This window comes from Panthera tigris, chromosome D4, assembly GCF_018350195.1.
Source record: "Panthera tigris isolate Pti1 chromosome D4, P.tigris_Pti1_mat1.1, whole genome shotgun sequence".
Lineage (NCBI taxonomy): Eukaryota > Metazoa > Chordata > Mammalia > Carnivora > Felidae > Panthera > Panthera tigris.
In genome coordinates, this window is record NC_056672.1 from 29176623 (window position 1) to 29195664 (window position 19042).

The following is a 19042-nucleotide window of genomic DNA, read 5'->3' on the forward strand; positions in this document are numbered from 1 at the left end:
ACACAGAAGAATGGTTAAGATACATAAAAATACAGCAAGATGGCCAGAAAACATACCTTCAATACAGTCAAAGGGGGAAAAAAAATGGCCAACCTAGAATACTATATCTAACTAAAATATTCTTCAAGATAAAGTGAAATAAAATCTTTTGACACATTGAGAGAGTTTGATGCCAGTAAGCCTAATCTAACTAAAGGATGCTCTTCAGGAAAATGGAAAATGATCCCAGACAGAATTCTGCAGGCATAAGAACAAATGAAAAACAACAAAAATGGTAGATACATGAAAAAATTTAAATTAACATTTATGATATAAAATAAGAATAGTGTCATTGGGGTTTTTAAATATATACAGAAATTAAAATATATAAAAGCAATAGCATACTTGGAGAAAAATAGAGTCAGAGTTCTAAAGTCCCTGCATTTTCCAGGAAAAGGAAGATAAAAGTGTTAAATAATTCAAGTATGCATACTATAATTTCTAGGATATCCACTAATAGAATATCAACAGGTAGTATATAATTTCCAAATTATCAAAGGAGAAAAATTTATAGTAAAAAAATGGCAAGATTGGAGAGAAAAAGGAATACAGAATGGACAAGATTTAAAAAACCACAGGGGTGCCTGGGTGGCTCAGTTGGTTAAGCATCTGACTCCTGATTTTGGCTCAGGTCATGATCTCACAGTTGGTGGGTTAGAGACCCACACTGGGACTGTCTGTGCAGAGCCTGTTTGGGATTCTCTCTCTCACCTTGTCTCTGCCCCTCCCCACTCGCGTGTTCTCTGAAAAAATAAGTAAATAAACTTTAAAAAGAATTTTAAAAAAGTGCACAGTAAGATGGTTGATTTAAACTAAAATATATCAGTAATTATACAATATGCCAATGACTTAAATTCCCAAGTACATCCCAAAGATTATCAGGTTTTTCACTTTGTAAATTTATTTTTTATTTATTTTTTATTTTTTTTATTTTATTTAAGATTTTATTTAAATTCCAGTCAGTTAACATACAGGGAAATAATTAGTTTCAGGTGTCCAATACAGTGATTCAACACTTCTGTACATCAGCTGGTGCTCAGCATAAGTGTACTCCTTAATCACCGTCACCTATTTAACCCATCCCCAACCCACCTCCCCTCTAGTAACCATCCGTTTGTTCCCTGTAGTTAAGAGTATGTTTCTCAGTCTGTGTCTCTGTTTTTTTTCCCCTTTGCTCATTTGTTTTGTTTCTGAGATTCCACATATGAGTGAAATCATATGGTATTTATCTTTCTCTGACTTATTTTGCTTAGCATAATACTCTCTAGCCTGCAAATGGCAAGAGTTCATTCTTTTTCATGGCTGAGTAATATTCCAGTGTGTGCATGTGCGTGTGTATGCGTGCGTGCGTGCGTGTGTGTGTGTGTGTATCACATCTTCTTTATCCATTCATCAATTGATGGGCACTTGGGCTGTTTCCATAACTGGGCCATTATAGACAACGATATCAGTTTTGAATTAAAAAAAGAAACAACTACATGTTATAAAACACACATCTAAAACATAAGAATATAGTGATTCAGAGAGGCTAAAAGGAAAATAGGAAAACAACAACAACAACAACAACATACAAACCTAACCAAAGGAATCAAATAAAAAAACAGTATCAATTCAAATACACTTTGGGGCAAAAAGAATTACCAGAGGTAAAGAGGGTCACTTCATAATGATAAAGTGTTCAATTCACCAGGAAGATTAAACAATTGTAAATTTGTATGCTCCAGTAATATGGAAATATAAAACAAACTATAAAGCTCAAAATATAACACAGAAATTGATGTAACTATAAAAATAAAGTATTCCATTCATACTGGGAATTTTCACACATCTCTCTCAGTAAATCACAATCATACAAAAATCCACAAATTACAAACTCTCCCTCAAAGAACACTCCAAGCTTGTTAAGTGTTTATGAACACTAGCAGAATGTTCACTGCGGCATTATTCATAACAGACCCAAATTGAAAAGAACCCATATGCCAGTCAAGAGTAGAATGAATAAACTAAATGTGATATATTCATATAAGGGAACTCTATGCAGCAATGACAATGCAGGACCTACCACAGGCATAGAGATGAATTTTCAATCATAATGTTGAGAAAAAGAAACCAACCCATAAGAATATATAAGATGTGATTCATTTACATAAAGTTCAAAATCAGGTAAAACTAAACTGTAGTGATTACTCTGAAAAGTCAGGAAACCTATTACCTTTAGAAGAAGAGAAGAAGTACTATCGGGAAGGTATACATGAAGGGCTCTCAAGATGCTGGCAATATTCTATTTCTTGACCTGGATGCCACTAACGTGTGTGTTAACATTTTAATAATTAAAAAACTGTAAGTCATGTTTATGTGCTTTCCTGTATATATTATTTTCCATTACACACACACACACACACACACAAATTCTCTAACTTCTAGATATACATTTACCACACACATATTACCTCAAAAGAAAAAATAAAAGCTGTCATGGCTTATAAATGCTAATCAATACATAAAATACTTGATGAATACAATTAAAAATTTTAATTACCAAAAAATTCTGTAAGTATTTTCTATTTTCTAGCTGAGTCTCTGAAAATATTACAACTATCAGAACTGGCCAGCGATACAAACCTAGGGTTTGTTTTCTCTTCTTCCTTCCCATCCTCAAATAACGGCTCCATCTTCCTAGCCCTGGCTCCTAGGAGAAGTAAATCCACAGGCTTCTCTATCTGCTCCCACTTTCCCCAAGCTATGTGGCTACTACTGCTTTGCCCTGAGAGGGCTATTGTCATAAGGAGGAAGAGACATCCAATTCATCACTCAGGGAAGGATAACTAGTGAGAGGTCTGTACTCAAGCAGATAAAATAAGGCGGTGTCCAGGCAGCTTTAAAAAAAAAAAAAAAAAAATAGCATGCCTCGTAAAAAGACAGGATTCTTCAGATTGATGGCGATTTTAACTTTTTTCACAAATGCATTAATTTCTTTATCCTAGTTCATCTGCACACTTATTAGACAACTGAGATCTGACTATACATTTTTTGATTGATACCAAATCCTTGACTTTTTAGGACTCTGCTTAGTGTGCATGCCCTCACATGGATGTCTATGCCCATATCCATTTCAGAGGAGCAACTAGAGAAATACTGTTTAAGCATCTTTTAAGAGCATTTAAAAAAAGGTGGATGTCAATCACATTATTTCCTTAAAACTTGGGATTTTAACAAGCATTTTGTACACAAACTGTATATATTAATGTAGCAAAAGCAAATGGCATGGAAAGTTGGAAGGAAATCCCCATTTTCCATTTCTTGAGTTATTTCTCTTTTGGCACATTTACCCAGTCCCAAGGAATCAAAACCAGGATTTCATGTTCTCCACATATACAGACTAAAAATAACAAAAGGTCTTAGTCCCCTCACTGTATATTTCCAGGAGAAAATAAAATGGTCTTCAGAAATTGCCATAGAGAAAACATAAAAAATGTCCTAAACCTGCGTGCAAACCACTATCCAGTGAAGGATGCCCATGTGCTTGTTCACATCCTTGTTTCCCGCTATTAGAGGAGATCCTACAGAAGGAGGCAGAAGGAAGGGGGATGAAGTGGCAGGGAAATCCAGCCATCAGAGCTAGCAATCAGAGACACTGAAACAGGGCTGGTTCAAAATGGTGTCTGCTTAGAATCACTGTCTCTCCCCTCTTCTCTCATTTTTAAATTGCTTGAAAGTTACTCTACTGCTTGCAAGTACTGTTTTATGAACTCAAATCACCTTGGCACAAAGATACACCACTGTCCATGAGAGTTCACAGTCTGAGTTGCTAGGATAGCATGGCTTGGATTCACAGTACAGCGGGTGAAAAAGGTAATGCTTCAGTGCTAAAAGGTTCCCTATTTTGGTGATTTACATTCTTTGGGAAAAGGATATTCAAAAACTTCATGGAAATGTGCTTCACAAAGAACATGGAGTTTACCAAGCACAATTCATGAGAGGTGATAAAGGAAATAAAAGTATCACAACAACACTTGAGCAGTGTCTGAAGAAAATAATTAAGAAGAAAGAAACAAGCCTGTCATTACAAACTGGGGCAAAGTATCTGAATTCACTGAAAAACAAAACAACACCATTTCTCTTAATTTTTTTAAAATTTTTTTAATGTTTATTTACTTTTGAGAGAGAGAGAGAGAGAGCGAGCAGGGGAGGGGGAAAAAGAGAAGGAGACACAGAATCCAAAGCAGGCTCCAGGGCCTGAGCTGTCAACACAGAGCCCGATGTGTGGCTCAAACTCACAAGCTGTGAGATCATGACCCGAGCTGAAGTCGGATGCTTAACTGACTGAGCGACCCGTGAGCCCCCCATTTCCCTTACTTTAGAAATCAACTGTTAAGACAACAGCCCCTAGCAAGGGACAGCCCCTAGACCAGTGGTTCTCAAATTAACTTTCAGAAAGCAAGGTGGGTTCCCAAAGTTCCATGTTGACACTGAGCATTTAAGCAGCCCTGACTTCAAAGAGTAAACCTTGCAGGCCCAGGCAGAACCATGCAAGATGTCCAGTCTACCACAGCACTGGAAGTGACCAGTAATACATGAGCCAGCAACTCCAGCCTCTCATTTGACATTATGTGACATTATTATCCTCTCCTAATTTACGAAGTTTCAGGATGGAAAAATCCCTTCTATAATTTAACCTGCAATTTTCTGATCCTCCATTAGTACTGCTGTTGAAGGCACTTCTGTGTCTCAAAAGGCTGTCCCATCTAGAGACAACTTAGAATTCAACTGTTTTTAGATTTTATGAAGAGTCTAAAAAGACTCCTTAATCAGCTGATATGGTGAGGAATCTGGTGCCTGTAAAGTCCTGTCAAAGGCTACGATTGCCACAGATGTAAAGGAAAAATATTTTAAAAATCATTTAGTCTGAATCATCATTGTTTTCTTCCATGGCAAATAGTTGGTAACCTATAAAGCCATGTACACAAGTAAGAGTAGCCAGGGCTACATTTTGAATAGTGTGAGAAATTCAAAAGTAGTTCTTATAAATTACCAAGTAATTTATAATATGAGGTAATTATCCAAGTCCTACCATCCATATCTTCTAAACCAGTATAGCAGGTAAACATCTAGGATGAGGTCACAAAAGTGAGAATGGCAACAATGGCACAGAGCTTTAAAGCTTTTTAAAAAAATCTTTAGTAAAATGAAACCTTGGGGTTTTTTTGTTTTCTTTTTGTTTTAAGTATGCTCCATACCCAGTGTGGAGCCCAATGCAGGGGTTGAACTCATGACCCTGCTATCAAGACCTAAGCTGAGATCAACAGTCAGATGCCTAACCAACTGAGCCACTCAGGCACCCCTAAAATGAAACCTTCCATGAAAGTTCAACATATAAAATGGACAGACCTCTGGAAATCATATATGAAAGAAAAGATCAATATCCAGAATATATGAAGAACTCCCACAATGCAATGACAGAAAGAAACAAAGGAAGAAAGAAACCCCCAGTTTTAAAAAACTGGACTAAGGACTTAAATAGGTATCTCTCGAAGATAAAGTGGCCAGGAAAACATATGAAAAGATGCTCAAATCATTAATCATTATAGAAATGCAAATCGAAACCACAATGAGATACTATTTTACACCCATTAGGGTGACTTACTTAGAAAATACAAAAAATAGCAAGTAATGGTGAGAGTATAGAAAAACCAAACCCCTGCACATTGCTGGTGGGAATACTAAATAGTGTAGCTGCTGTGGAAAACAGTATGGCGGATCCTAAACAGTTAAACACTGAATTACCAAATGACCCAGCAATTCCACCTCTCTCTTTCTCTTTATACACTTACACACACACACACACACACACACACACACACACACACACACACACAAGATTTGAAAATAGGAACTCAAATGGGTATTTGCATACCCATGTTCATATTGGCATTATTCACAACAGCCAAAAGGTGGAAACAACACAAATGTCCATTAAGAGATGAATAAATACACAAAATAAATATAATGGAATATTATTCAACCTTAAAAGGAAGAAAATTCTGATATATACATGCATGAGCCTTGAAAACATTATGCTAAGAGAAATAACCCAGACATGAAAGGACAAGTATTATATCATTTCACTTATAGGAGATACCCAGAGTAGTCAAACTCACAGAAGCAGAAAACAGAATGGTGGCTGTCAGGTGCTGGGTGGGGAATTATTATTTAATGGATATGGAGTTTCTGTTTGGGAAGATGAAAAGGTTCTGGAGATGGATGGTGGTGATAGTTGCAGAACACTATGAATATAATTAATGCTGCTAAACTATATATTTAAAAAACAGTTAAAAGGGTAAATTTTATGTCATGTATATTGTGCTACAATTACAAAAATAAACACAGACTTGGAGTGGCTCTGGTCAAAGCAGGGCCTGGAGTATATCCTATGTCCCTGCCATGTCCTCTTCTCCAAGCCCCTCCTCAGAATAGTCCTGCACACAATGCTGTTGTCTACCTGACAGCCCTAACCCTTCCAACTGCTTCTTTGTTAACAGAATCAGTTTATTGAGGAATCTCACAGCATGAGTCTTGGGGAAGCTGGGATGTGCCCCAACGCTGTGGGTGAACATCTTGATTAATGTAGACCAGCAAATCAAAAACATTTTCAGGATCCTTTGATATCCTTAAACATTACTAAGGACATTACTGAGAGGCTTTTGTTAATGTGGGTTATATTTATCAATATTTACCACATTAGAAATTAAACCTGAAAAAAAAATTTAAGACCCAAAACTATACACACATACATTCCATTAGCTGCTAGAGCAATGAGATCATCATACGTCATGTAACCTTTGACTCCACGGTCGATTAGTGAGAAAATGAGAGTGGATAATGCAAATAATGTCTTAACATTATTATGAAAATAGTTTTGTCCTATGATCCTCGTGAAAGGGAATCAGGGATACCCAAGGTTTCCTGAGTCACATTTTGAGAATGGCTGGTGTATGCAGACCAGTCATGGCATTTCCATTTGCCCTCCTACCAACTGCAGGAACAGCCAATGTTAGTCTGCATAGAACAATGAGAACTGAGCTTCGGGCTGGAAGGTTTCTGACAGAGTCTTTCTCAACCTAGAATAAATTCACATTTTTTTTATATTAGACACTGTGGTCTCCATGTGACACTTAGAATGGCAGTAGTTGCCTTGGGACCCAGCAGTAAGTAAGCCTGAGAGCACAGCTGAGGCAATAAAGTAGTCAACCTTGGAATTTTATTTTCCTTTTGGTTTAAGCCACCTTTTGTTGGGTTTTCTGTTACTTGCGGTCAAACACATCTTAACTGGTATATCTCCTCAGAACCTAGGAGTTCTGAAAAGCACTGCTGTACACAGTACCTGGCACACAGAAACTCAATAAATATTTAACAAATGTGTGAATATAAACTCACTAAGGCTACTGCAGAGGAGAGACTAAGATAATATTTGAACTGATTTTGTGTTGATGGAAGCCCGTGTAGCTCCCAGATTGTCAACATTTCAAACAAAGCTCATTTAAAACCTCGTGGTATCAAAATGGATGTGTATCATACCTGTCAGGGGCCAAAAAAGTTAGAAATTGCTTTCCTTTGGTCTGTCCCATCTCCAAGCCAGAGGTATGAGAGGTTAAGTCTATACATGCCAAATATGGCCCATAATCAAAGTAGCAACCTGATTAAAAAAAAAAAAAAAAAAAAAAACAACACTACTTTTTTTCCATTTCCTCTGAGCATGAATCAACTGAAGTCACTTCTCCCATGAAGTAAGCACCAAACAGATTTAAGGACAGAATGCTACAAAATACACTTTATGAAAGAAGAAAAAGACAAATTAAATACCTAGCCTTCAATTAATGTCATCAACTAGGGGCACAATGCCCTTATCAGGAAATATTTAAAACCTCCAGGAATATAATCAAATCTAAAATTAAGAAATTTATGTTCAACTATGCTTAAGGTTGACAACATTCTTCCTCTGCCTTACTGAAAGCCTGATACCAGTATTTTTAATTTACTAAAAAGTAATGTTTCTTTGCTTCACTAAGTAAGAGTGATCAATTTGCCCCTGTGTTTGTAACTTTTAAAAAATCACAATAATATATTCTTGTTTCCACATGAAGGGCTTAAGTAAGAAATGATATTTTCCCTCTAAAAACAATGAGGTTTTAAGAAAAGTTCCACTAGGAGGAGCTGGCTTTTTCTCTGTTGAGTCAGCAGTGTTTCTCCTCGAGATGGTCTAATCAGAAACACAGACGTGAAATTTGCAGATAATTTCAAACAAACCTCAGTCATAAACAAAACCTAGGTCTAAGGAATCAGAGGAGTCAACTGCAATCCAGGTGCAGAGTGTACGCACTCCTCAGATGACTTTGCAAAGAATTAAGGAAATTTAATCTAGCAGATAACTGTCTAGGGATTTATGGAAGTCCGTTCTCCAGCCCATGTCCCCAGTCATGTGAAGAAAAGAGCTGCTCTCTGGACCTAGCTTCCAAGGAGAAACACCCCTTCATGATAGTGTGTGTTTTTTGGATCTACTAAGACAGAGACCCCTGACTTTGTTCTCCATCAGAGCACCAAAGAGCAACGAATGGGACTCAAAAAAATACCAGTCTTGGGGCACCTGGGGGGCTCAGTCAGTTAAGCGTCTGACTTCAGCTTAGGTCATGATCACGCAGTTCATGAGTTCAAGCCTCACATCGGTCTCTGTTCTGACAGCTCAGAGCCTGGAGCCTGCTTCTGATTCTATGTCTCCCTCTCTCTGTGCCCCTTCCCACTTGTGCTCTGTCTCGCTCTCTCAAAAATAAAACAAAAAACATTAAAAAAAATTTTTTTTAAATGCCAGTCTTCCCACATACATGCTGTTAGGAATAAATAGTGGTTATTTCCTTTCCTTGCATTCTTGTCCTCAACTGTCTTATCTTACAGCAAGACTGTGGTGTTCAATGAGACCACAAGTTTAAAAAACGGGCTGAGGGGCACATTAGATATTAAAATATTAGAAATCTTCTTACCTTTGTCACTGGTGACTCAGCTCTAAGTTATTCTGCCTCTTCCCACCCTTGGTTGTACTCATAATTTATTACTAAATAAACAAAAACAAAAAATCCCACAAATTTATTGGGAGACAACTTTATGACAGAAACTCTCAAAAACATTGAAAGTAAAAAGATGGCAGTATAATTCGTTGCTCTCAAGCAACCTGTTGCTAATGAGAAAATCAGGATCTATAAACAGAAAAAACATAATCCCTTAGGGGAAGGGCTGGGAAAAAGGAAACAGGGTGCTACAAGGAACATTGAGCAGGGGCATTTCACCTGGCACGGGGGTGTCAGACGCTTCCAGGTAGAAAGGATGCCTAAGCTAAGTAAAACCATGAAGTATGAGCAGGGGTGAGCCAGGCAAAAACATAAAAACCAAACACAGGATGTTCCTACACTGCATAGGAAGAGTTAAGTTACCCCTGATGCCTGTTTCTCAAACTTGAAGAAAAAAACTGCTGGGGGCTCTCAGAGCTGTTTTAGACGGCTTTTAAAAGATGCTTTTTAAAAGCTAATTTAAGGGTGCCTGGGTGGCTCAGTCGGTTGAGCGTCCGACTTCGGCTCAGGTCACGATCTCGCGGTCCGTGGGTTCGAGCCCAGAGCCCCGCGTCAGGCTCTGGGCTGATGGCTCAGAGCCTGGAGCCTGCTTCCGATTCTGTGTCTCCCTCTCTCTCTGCCCCTCCCCCGTTCATGCTCTGTCTCTCTCTGTCTCGAGAATAAATAAATGTTAAAAAAATATATATATATATAAATAAAATAAAATAAAAGCTAATTTAAAGATACTTTTAAAAAGCTAACTGAAAAAGAATTTTTATCCTGTACTAATAAGTACAAAACTAGTAAAACCATTATGCTTATATAGCTCTTATACATCTACAAAATCTTTACATGCACAATTACCAACAAATCTACAAAATGAATAAAATTTCAATCAACAAAATGAATCCAATGTGATCAATGATTCAGGTTACTGAATCTCACTTGGACTGGTCATGTAAACTTGGTACTGGCTACCAAAAGCTACCAGCAGCTTCTGTTATTTGCTGGTCCTACCATATGTGGGGATGCCTAAATTTGCCCTTTTCTCTTTTTGAACTACTGTGAAACAGCAATCTCTCACTCAGCTCGAACATATTATTTACCTTTTTACCTCTGTTTTCAATATCTAAAAGTAGTGCTATTTAGTGCCACTACAAACACAGCTGCAGGCACTGACATCTTAAGACACTATTTAGTTAGAATTGTGGGCATTTAGGTGTTTGGGAACAATTGGATTTTTAAATTACCATCCAAATGAAAAATAAAAGGTGAAATCCTTGCAGAGAAACATAGAATCCTAATAAATCCCACCTGCTTAATCCTACTCATCTTTTGGGGTCTACAAGGCTCTGAAGGAGAAGTTTAAATAACCGTATGCTATGGGTCACTGAACTCACACAAAAAAGCATTTTTGTGGGTAGCTTTTAGTGCTATGTAAAACCAAATATCTCACTTTATTTCCTTTAATCCCTCAGCCCACATGACTTCCAGTTAAGATGGCACAGTAAATTTACTCTGATGGATCCTCTCTACTCCAAACATATAGCACAGAGAGGGGAAACATAAGAAGGGAAAACCAAAAGGATGCAGGCAAGCTAACAAACAATATAACTATTGCTGTAAAAAAGACATGGGGCAGAAACTCAAAGAGGAAAGTCCTCGAACTGAAAGGCTTGAGACTTCTAAGGTCACAATTCAGGCACTAAAACTGGAAATATGAATCCTACACAGTTCTGAGGCCAAACATAATCCACAAAAGAAAGAGTCAGACCTAGCATCGCTGTGTGACAGCACAGTCAAAGTGATAACTGGAGGAGGAGACCCCTCCATTCCTGAAAGAAGGTTGGCAGCTCCTTGTTTCATATGGAGCAGTGACATAAGGAGGAAGGAGAACACAGGCCAGCCAGCGATCAGGAACCCAATGAAACAGCCTGTGATTGCCCAAGTATAAACCACCACTACAGGTCTAGACTGGGGCTCTGTAGAAGCCACCCAAGACAACTCCAAAATAGCTACAAAGAGTGAGAAAAGAGGAAAAAAATGGAAAATAAGTAAATGAATAAAAACAATACAAAAGAGATCTCAAACAAATCATGCCCTTCAACCAAAGTTCTAAAGTACATGAAGAAATCTAATGCTAATAAAGGCAACTAACAAAATGAGTCATCAGGCCACTAATTCACTTCAGATGAAATTAATATTACAAAACAGTCCAATAAAATAAGTATATTTAAGATGCTTTTAGAAAGCTAATTGAAAAATAATTAAAAATTATAAAACAAAAAGGCAGAATTAAAATAAGAGATGGTTAAAAAGAATCAATTAGAAATTATGTGAAGGATATAGTCATAAAAGTTTAAAAACTCAGTAAACAAGATACCTCAGACTGAACAGAATTGAAGAAAGACTTGGTCAATCTGAAGATAATATTAAGGAATTCACTCAGAATGCAGCCCAGAAAAAAAAAGAGAAAAAATGAAAAGCAGTTAAGAAACCTGAGTGATAGCTCCATAAACACCTAAGACGTGTCACAGAAAAAGAAAGTGAAGAGAGTTCAGAAGAGAAGCAATATTTAGAGATAAAAGCTAAGAATGTTCAAGAAATACCTGAGTTCTCAGATTAAAAGCACATTCTGAATACTAAGATAATTTAAAAAAACAAGCAGATAACTAAATAAGTCATTAACAAATCTACACAAGTTAAAGTATTAATTATAAAAAGAAAATCTCAAAAGCTACAAGAGAGTGTCCTGAACAACCATTGGATCTGCTGGGTCATGAATCTCAAGAGGCTGGCTGCCAGCACTGCAGTCAGGGCCAGCTAAGTTCAATGGGGAGACAACAGGAATCAGCAGCTCAGATGAGCACACCCAGCAAGCATTTGCCTCTTACTTAATGGCTGGTAAACATAAGGTGAAGCAACTGTTTTTCACTTTTAGAGACAACCCCAAGAAACTTCCTGAAAAAGCAGAACCCTAAATATTTTTGGCAACTACTGGCAATAAGAGATTTGTCCTGCTTGGATAGCTGGATTTAAATTTCTCTTCCTTGCCCACTACACTTCTGCCAGCAGCACCAAATGTGGACTTTTCTGGATACCTTGCTCACCATCATGATATTGCAACCAACTCCGAACAAAAGATCTCAATATATAAGCAAAAGAAGTGAGGCAAAGGACTGATGCCAACCAGGTTCACTGTCAGCTATAGTTATCACTGGCTGCTATTTGAACTCAATGTTTTTCATCCATATTTCTTCATCAATTACAAATTTCTCTACCACATATTTAATTTTATTGCATTTAATTTTACATTTAAATTTAACTATTTAAATTTAATAAACTTCCTTTACTGAAGCTAAAGGAAAGGAAAACAAAGAAACAAGAATGATAGCCTGAGTTACCTGGAAAGGAACTTGATGTGGAGGTCACCGATGATTTACAATTAAAAAAAAATGGTCATAGAAAACTGGTAACACAACACATATCATGGCTGTTTGAATAAAAACTAGAGGCACAACATTTTTGAAAGGTTAGTAAACCCCTCGGTTAGGTTCTCCTGGAAAGCAGAGCTCAGGTAGCTTTAGAGAAGGTACAGACCTGAATTCACCTCATTTCCAGACAAAGGAAAAATCTCTCACAAAAAGCACCCATATGCTGCTATCCAAGTGATGCACTTGGCAGTGACCCACAGGATCAACAGGGACAAGGGCCCTAGAACTACCCACCGTGGTCTCAGAACCTCTCTAAAACCTATGTTACGTTATGGCACAAGAGCACCACCTACTGAAATAGTTCCAAAGGTTAAAAGGGTTAGTCCATTTGTTTAAAAAAAGGGTTATATATACCTACCTCTACCCAACTGTCTACCCTGGCTTCAAAAAAATATGACCATGGAGGGATGGATGTCAAATTATTTCAATATAACTGGCTGTCTCTTTCTCTTAAAACTTTAACCTCCTCAGAAAGAAACAGTATGCCTTCTCCTTGCTCCTCCCATTTTTGCTTTAATAACCATAGTAAAACAAATCTTTCCAGTACAATGTCCTCTTTTCCCTCCTATGCATCTTCAGTTATCTTAGTGAATACTGCTACTTCTAGATCTTGTCCCCTACTGGTTTTCCAAGAGGCTGAGAAGAACTCAAGGGGAGAAGCTGCAGTAGTTCTAACAGATCTGGGAAGGATATATGTAAAGTCAAGTCCCTCAGTTAAGTCTTTCATTTTAAGCCCAAATGGGGAATTGTGCTTTTTCAATTCACTCAAAGATGGTTATAATATAGTACCCCCCCACACCCTGAAGGAGTTTAAGATGAACATAAAGGTTCTACACCAGCAAAGCTGGCGGCCAAATAATCTATTAGTAAACAGGAAATAGTATGTAGGGAAGATGATTTATGGGATAAGTAACACTCAGGGTAGAGTGGATTGTTTCTGCTATGCTGTACACATATAGAATACAACTAAAACCATGGCAAAAAAGAAAAACCAAACAAACGAACAAAAAAAAAAAAAAAACAAAAAAAAACAAGAGTTCCTTCTAGAGCCCTTTATGGCTTGTGTGAAACACCAAGGTATTGCCAATTACAAGAACGCTGACATAGACTGACTTGAACAATTCGTATAAATTCTAGCCTGTATGTCATTCGCTTTGTTATACTTTATCGATCTGCTGGAGGGCACTCTATTTATGAGCCATTATATGCATGACCTCTACTATGCCTTAGCTGTAATAAAAAAGCAGCAGCTTGTGTTTATTCCCAATCATGTTGCACACCCTCTCATCCAGTCCTAGTCAGGGTTTCCATTACATCCAGAGCACTCTCATGAAAATAGGGAAAAGATCTCTCTACACAGCACAGTCAAGGAAGAAAAACATATACCTCCCAAAATACCAGTCATCTGATACCTACAGAAGTATAGATTTGTTCATATGTAAATCACAGAAACTTCGAAACAAAATAAATGTCTGTATTCTATTTCAATTACCTCACAAGGGGGTAAAAACACTTATAAAAACTCCAGTCACAGTTCTCTAGTGCATAAACGGCGATGCTAAATGCAGTTTGTACTACTCTGTGTGTTTGCTAATGCCCCATGGCAAGGGGCAACCAAGAGCGTTGCAAGGAGGATAAATCTACTGAATGTGAAAATCTCAGGGAAGAGACCTATTGAAAAAGAATGAAGTTATGCAGGGACAAAAATTCTAGGATAAGGAGCAACTGGTAAGTTGGCATTAATATAGCAAACAACAACAACAACAAAACCAACAACTTGGGATTCATGGCCCCTTAGGATTTTTTTTTTTAAAGGATAATATTGGGTAAAAGACCATAATATTAGAATACACTAACAGAGATCTAGCAAAATTTAGCAAGCCTGCCAGGTTTGACCCATTTTTGGTCCTTATTAGAATTTTAGGTGTAGTAGACATTTGTGGTTACCTGTCTAGCACCCATTATCTACCTTCTTGCTTCCTAACAAGACTTGTAATTTTCTAGCCAGCAGATTTTGGGGAGACAAAAATGGTTTCTGATTGGGTTAAAGCAGTGATTCATGCTACAGCACACTAAGTAAATCACTATAAGATAGTATTTCCACATTATGTTTCAGATAAAGAATGGAAGTATTCTTGTGATCCTATGGAAACAAAAACGTTTAAAAAACTGGTTTTAACTATGCCATCTCATTTGTAGTAGGCTAAATAGTGATGCCCAAAATTTACATCCCTGTCCTAAGCCCCACGCCTATGAATATTACCCTTAAGAAGTCCAGGAGCTATAGGTAGAAATCAGTGATCCAGCCCAACCCTTTCATTTCATAGAAGAGGTAATAGGGTGCAGAGCATTGAAGTACTTTCTTAAGACTATCTCCATTTGGTTGGAGTCCCAGCAAGAACAGAATCCAGGTCTCCTAGCACCTACTTCAGCAATCTCCCTGAGGTTATATAAAGAAACTAAAGAAAACTGTGATAACTAAAGAGGCAGAAAAGGACAGAAATTTTTACTGTTTTGAGAAAAGATGAAATGATATAGGCATTCTTTAGCCTAGAAAATGGAAGAGTAGTGAATGAGTTAATAAACGCCAGCAGGTAAAGAAAACATTGACAAAAGGCTACTCCATATACACTTACTTTGCACTGATAATCAAACCTTGGTTTTCTATCTCTCTTTGTGTCTTACAATCCAGAGTCTTCAAGATTTTAATTCTATAAGAATCTATTTTACTACTGGCACTACATCTCAGTTGTAAAACAAAAACCCACACAATGAGATTGAGTCAAATGGGGAAGGGAAATGTTATGAAAATGCTACAACAAAAGATCTCAAGGATACTCAAGGAAAGAAAACAAAGTTAAGCTGGACCAAATGAAAATTGGGACTAGAAACTCCTGTCACTATTGCTCATGGGTCTTCACATGTGTCCTCCACTGTCAGCTCCTCTGTGTAGACCACCTTCCTCTACTGACTCATGACTTTTGATCCCCCTGGCTTGCACATGTTGTTAAGTTATGTAAGTTTATGGTATAGTTTGGAGCCTGGTCACAGCTCTAGGTGATCTTTCAGCACAAAGATTCATCATCATTTCATTAACTCAGTATCTCAAGGTCCCCATTTTCAGGGAAGAGAATCTAATGGGCTCAATTCAGCCAATGGAATCTCTAGATTGGTTTCCACCAGATCACTTGCTCATCTGGCAAAGATTGGTGATCAATGGGTAGTAAAGTCTGGGCAGATTCTTCAAAAAGGGGTGCAGCAGGGAGGAAATGATAAACATGTACATTAAGGTACCCAAGAAATATATAGCCCTTTTAGGTAAGGTTATGTAGGAAGAACATACCATTTCTGTATTTGAGATCTGTACAAGAAGTGACTGTAACCTGTAAACAGAGAACAGGAACCATTTTTAAATTTTCTTCTAGCTCTATGGGGCTAGAGCAAAACCTTGCTACTTAGGGCTGTATTATCAGACTTTATCACTTGTCCAGAAGTACCTCTAACTAGCAGACCATCAAGGAAATCTCAGGAAATAAAAGCATATCTCTTTTATACAATATACGCTGACATGCTACCATTTGGAGAAAGAATGGAGAGAAAGGAATAAAAGGAAGATATCAGCAGTCCTTACGTTAAGGACCAACTCTTTGAACTACATTATGGTCAAAGTACATATAGTTCTACAGTTCAACACAATAGTGAAATTATAACAGAACTGGTTCCATAAGTAATTTTAAAAATAAAAGCAAAAGGCTCACAGAGGTGGAGGGGAGGATGAACAGGAAGAGTACAGAGGATATTTAGGACAGTGAAACCAATCTGTATTCTATAATGATAGGTACATGTCATTATTCATTTGTCTAAACCTATAGAGTTACCACCTCAAGAGTGAACCTTAAGGCAAACGATGCACTTTGGATAATTATGATGTGTCAATGTAGATTCATCAATTGCAACAAATGTACTAGTCTGGTACAGGATGTCAATAGTGGGGGAAGTTATACATGTGAGGGGGACAGGATATATAGGAACTCTGTACTTCCTGCTTAATTTGGTTGTAAACCTAAACCCACCACACTCACTCCCATCTGTAAGAAAAGGGTATTTAAAAAGGCCATGGTGGCAGGGCTACTCTGGACCAACAAAATTCAAAACTACTCTAAACTCTGTGGGCATAAAGAACAGAAATATCAGGAGGAGACTGAGAAAGATCTCAACTACAGCTGGCAGGAGCCACAGCCCTCACACCCTATATAATAAAATTAATCAGTTCTCTGAGTTCCAATTTCATACAGCCAGATGCTTGGTTTCTCTAGACAGGATAATTCACAGAGGTTGCACTGTGAGGTATTATCTCCTTCCAAGTCTAGAATGTGAACTCTTCAACCACCAGGAAATTAAATACAAAAGTTTTTATTGGTTCTCCCCCTAACTCTACCCCCAAGTAATATGCAATTTTCAATGTCAACTAAGAATTTCAGAGGGGAGATCTCCTCTCACATCTAACATATGAAGTTTTTTTTGTTGCTTTGTTTGTTTATTCTTAAAGAAGTTCTCATCTTGACTTAGACTATAAAATAATCTAACAGTACCATATGGCCTCCGGCATTATTAATTCCACAAGCTGACTTTTCTTTAAACTTTTCCTCTAATAGATGCTTCTCTTTCTGTCACAGGGAACCTGGTCTTTCTCTTACCCTACCCTGCATCATCTTCAAGACCACTCATTTAGGGGCAAGGTAATCTTAAGTAACAGCTTGATTATGTATGTATGTATGTACATAGCCTAAGTCTTAATAAAGTTCTACTGCTCATTCCTTGTTATACCCCAAGAACTATACTTGGTCTGGCAATCTTCAAAAGGTTTAACTATATCCACTTGGGGGGGATTTCAAAAAAATAACTAAGTCAAGAAACAGTATGAGTTACTTTGCCTACTAACTGTGAGGAAAGATCTTGACAAATGTCCACTAGCTAAAAAAGCATAATTGTAACATTTGGTTAACTAAAGTTAAGTTTTGAGAATAAACTAGTCCACACATAATTTTGTCTACATTTTCTCGTTTCTATGCTTCCTTCCATATAGTACAGATTTCCTCCTTTAAGTATCTGGGAAGAAAAGATCCAATGAAAGTACAAAATGTTTACATGGTATTTTCCTGGGTTTTACCCTTTATTTGCATTGGAAAAAGAAATTTACCAAACCATACTCTCATTCAGCTAAAACAATTCCCAAGCACCATTTCTGAGAGATATTTATAGGGACTCCTTAGTCAAGAGATTCAGGGGTCAAGCGAGGGTTCTAATTCTATGCTGTAACCTTTCTTAGGGCATCTCAGGACACTTAACTTAACTCTGAGAAGTCCAGCATTCACACGGTCATTCAAGAAACATTTGTTAAGTGGATACCATGTGCCAGGCACTGTGCCAGAAATTAGTGATAAAATCTCAATCCCAAGCATAGTCCTTTGCCTCAAGGAGTCTTAGTCTAGAGACTGTTTTTTAAATTGCAAGTTGTGAGATCAATTAATAGCAACCAAGCAATTTTTTTAATGAAGTAAAAGACAGAACAGAAAATACTATAGTATATCATCCATAGAAACAGCAAGTGTGCTTGGTGAAACTTTTGTAAAAAAATAATACATATATGTATGTGTTCAAGATAGGATATATGTATATTTATTATGGAACATAATTGAAAAATTTTTAAAAACTCTGCTCTAGCAGAAGAACTATATTACACAAGAAATGATAATATAATGTATTTTACAAAAGAGTAAGTAGAGGATACTATGGGAACATCAAAGAACATTCCCCAAACTTTTTTGAGCCTAAACACATTATCACTTCACACTAAAAACCTATGGAAAAAAGGATCTACTTCCAGCATGACAGTGTGAGGAGTTCTGCTGACCTGCTCCCACCGAAACTGATGAAAACTGTTAAAACAACAACTATTTAAAGTTTCTGGAAATGGTCCAAGGACAAACAGCAAATGAAAAAAATGTATCTATTCAAGAAAATCAATGAAAATTTGATAAGAAAAAGTCTGTGATATTTGAACCAAGAACACTTCCTACCTCTCTCCTCTCAGTTCAGCAAGAGGCCACTCCACACTACAACAGCCAGAACAGCTCCCTCTCCCTCCAGCTACTAGCCAGAAGGGCTTTCTTTCAGGGGAACTACTGCCAGCCACCTGTTACTGAGGCTAAGTCCCAAAGGAGAATGACTATTAGGTGGAGGCTCCCTTCTTCCACCCAGACCCCACTTGTGAAATGACAGCTCTAACTTGAGTGTGTCACACTGAAAATAATGAGGCCCTAAACACTCCTGCCCCCGTGGTTCCACATCAGGACTGGCAGCTGACTAGACCTCAGGCTGCTGCACCTACACTAAGCATTCACCTCCTGGAGC

The 19042-nt window shown here is 37.6% G+C and overlaps 1 protein-coding gene across 5 annotated transcripts in view; it reads right to left on the minus strand.

Moving 5' to 3' along the window:
• Positions 1 to 19042, minus strand: part of FANCC (FA complementation group C) — a 261535-nt gene that overhangs the window by 173864 nt on the left and 68629 nt on the right. Inside the window, exons 1-2 of one of the 5 annotated variants that reach the window (XM_042964674.1) lie at positions 9072 to 9134; positions 7615 to 7732 (exon numbers count right to left, since the gene is read on the minus strand). The exons of 3 other annotated variants lie outside the window; for them this stretch is intronic. The gene's annotated coding sequence lies outside the window, so the exon portion shown is untranslated. Of the gene's footprint in view, positions 1 to 7614; positions 7733 to 9071; positions 9135 to 15971; positions 16004 to 19042 lie in introns of those variants that run through there. One more of the 5 variants, XM_042964678.1, reaches the window with a different exon arrangement.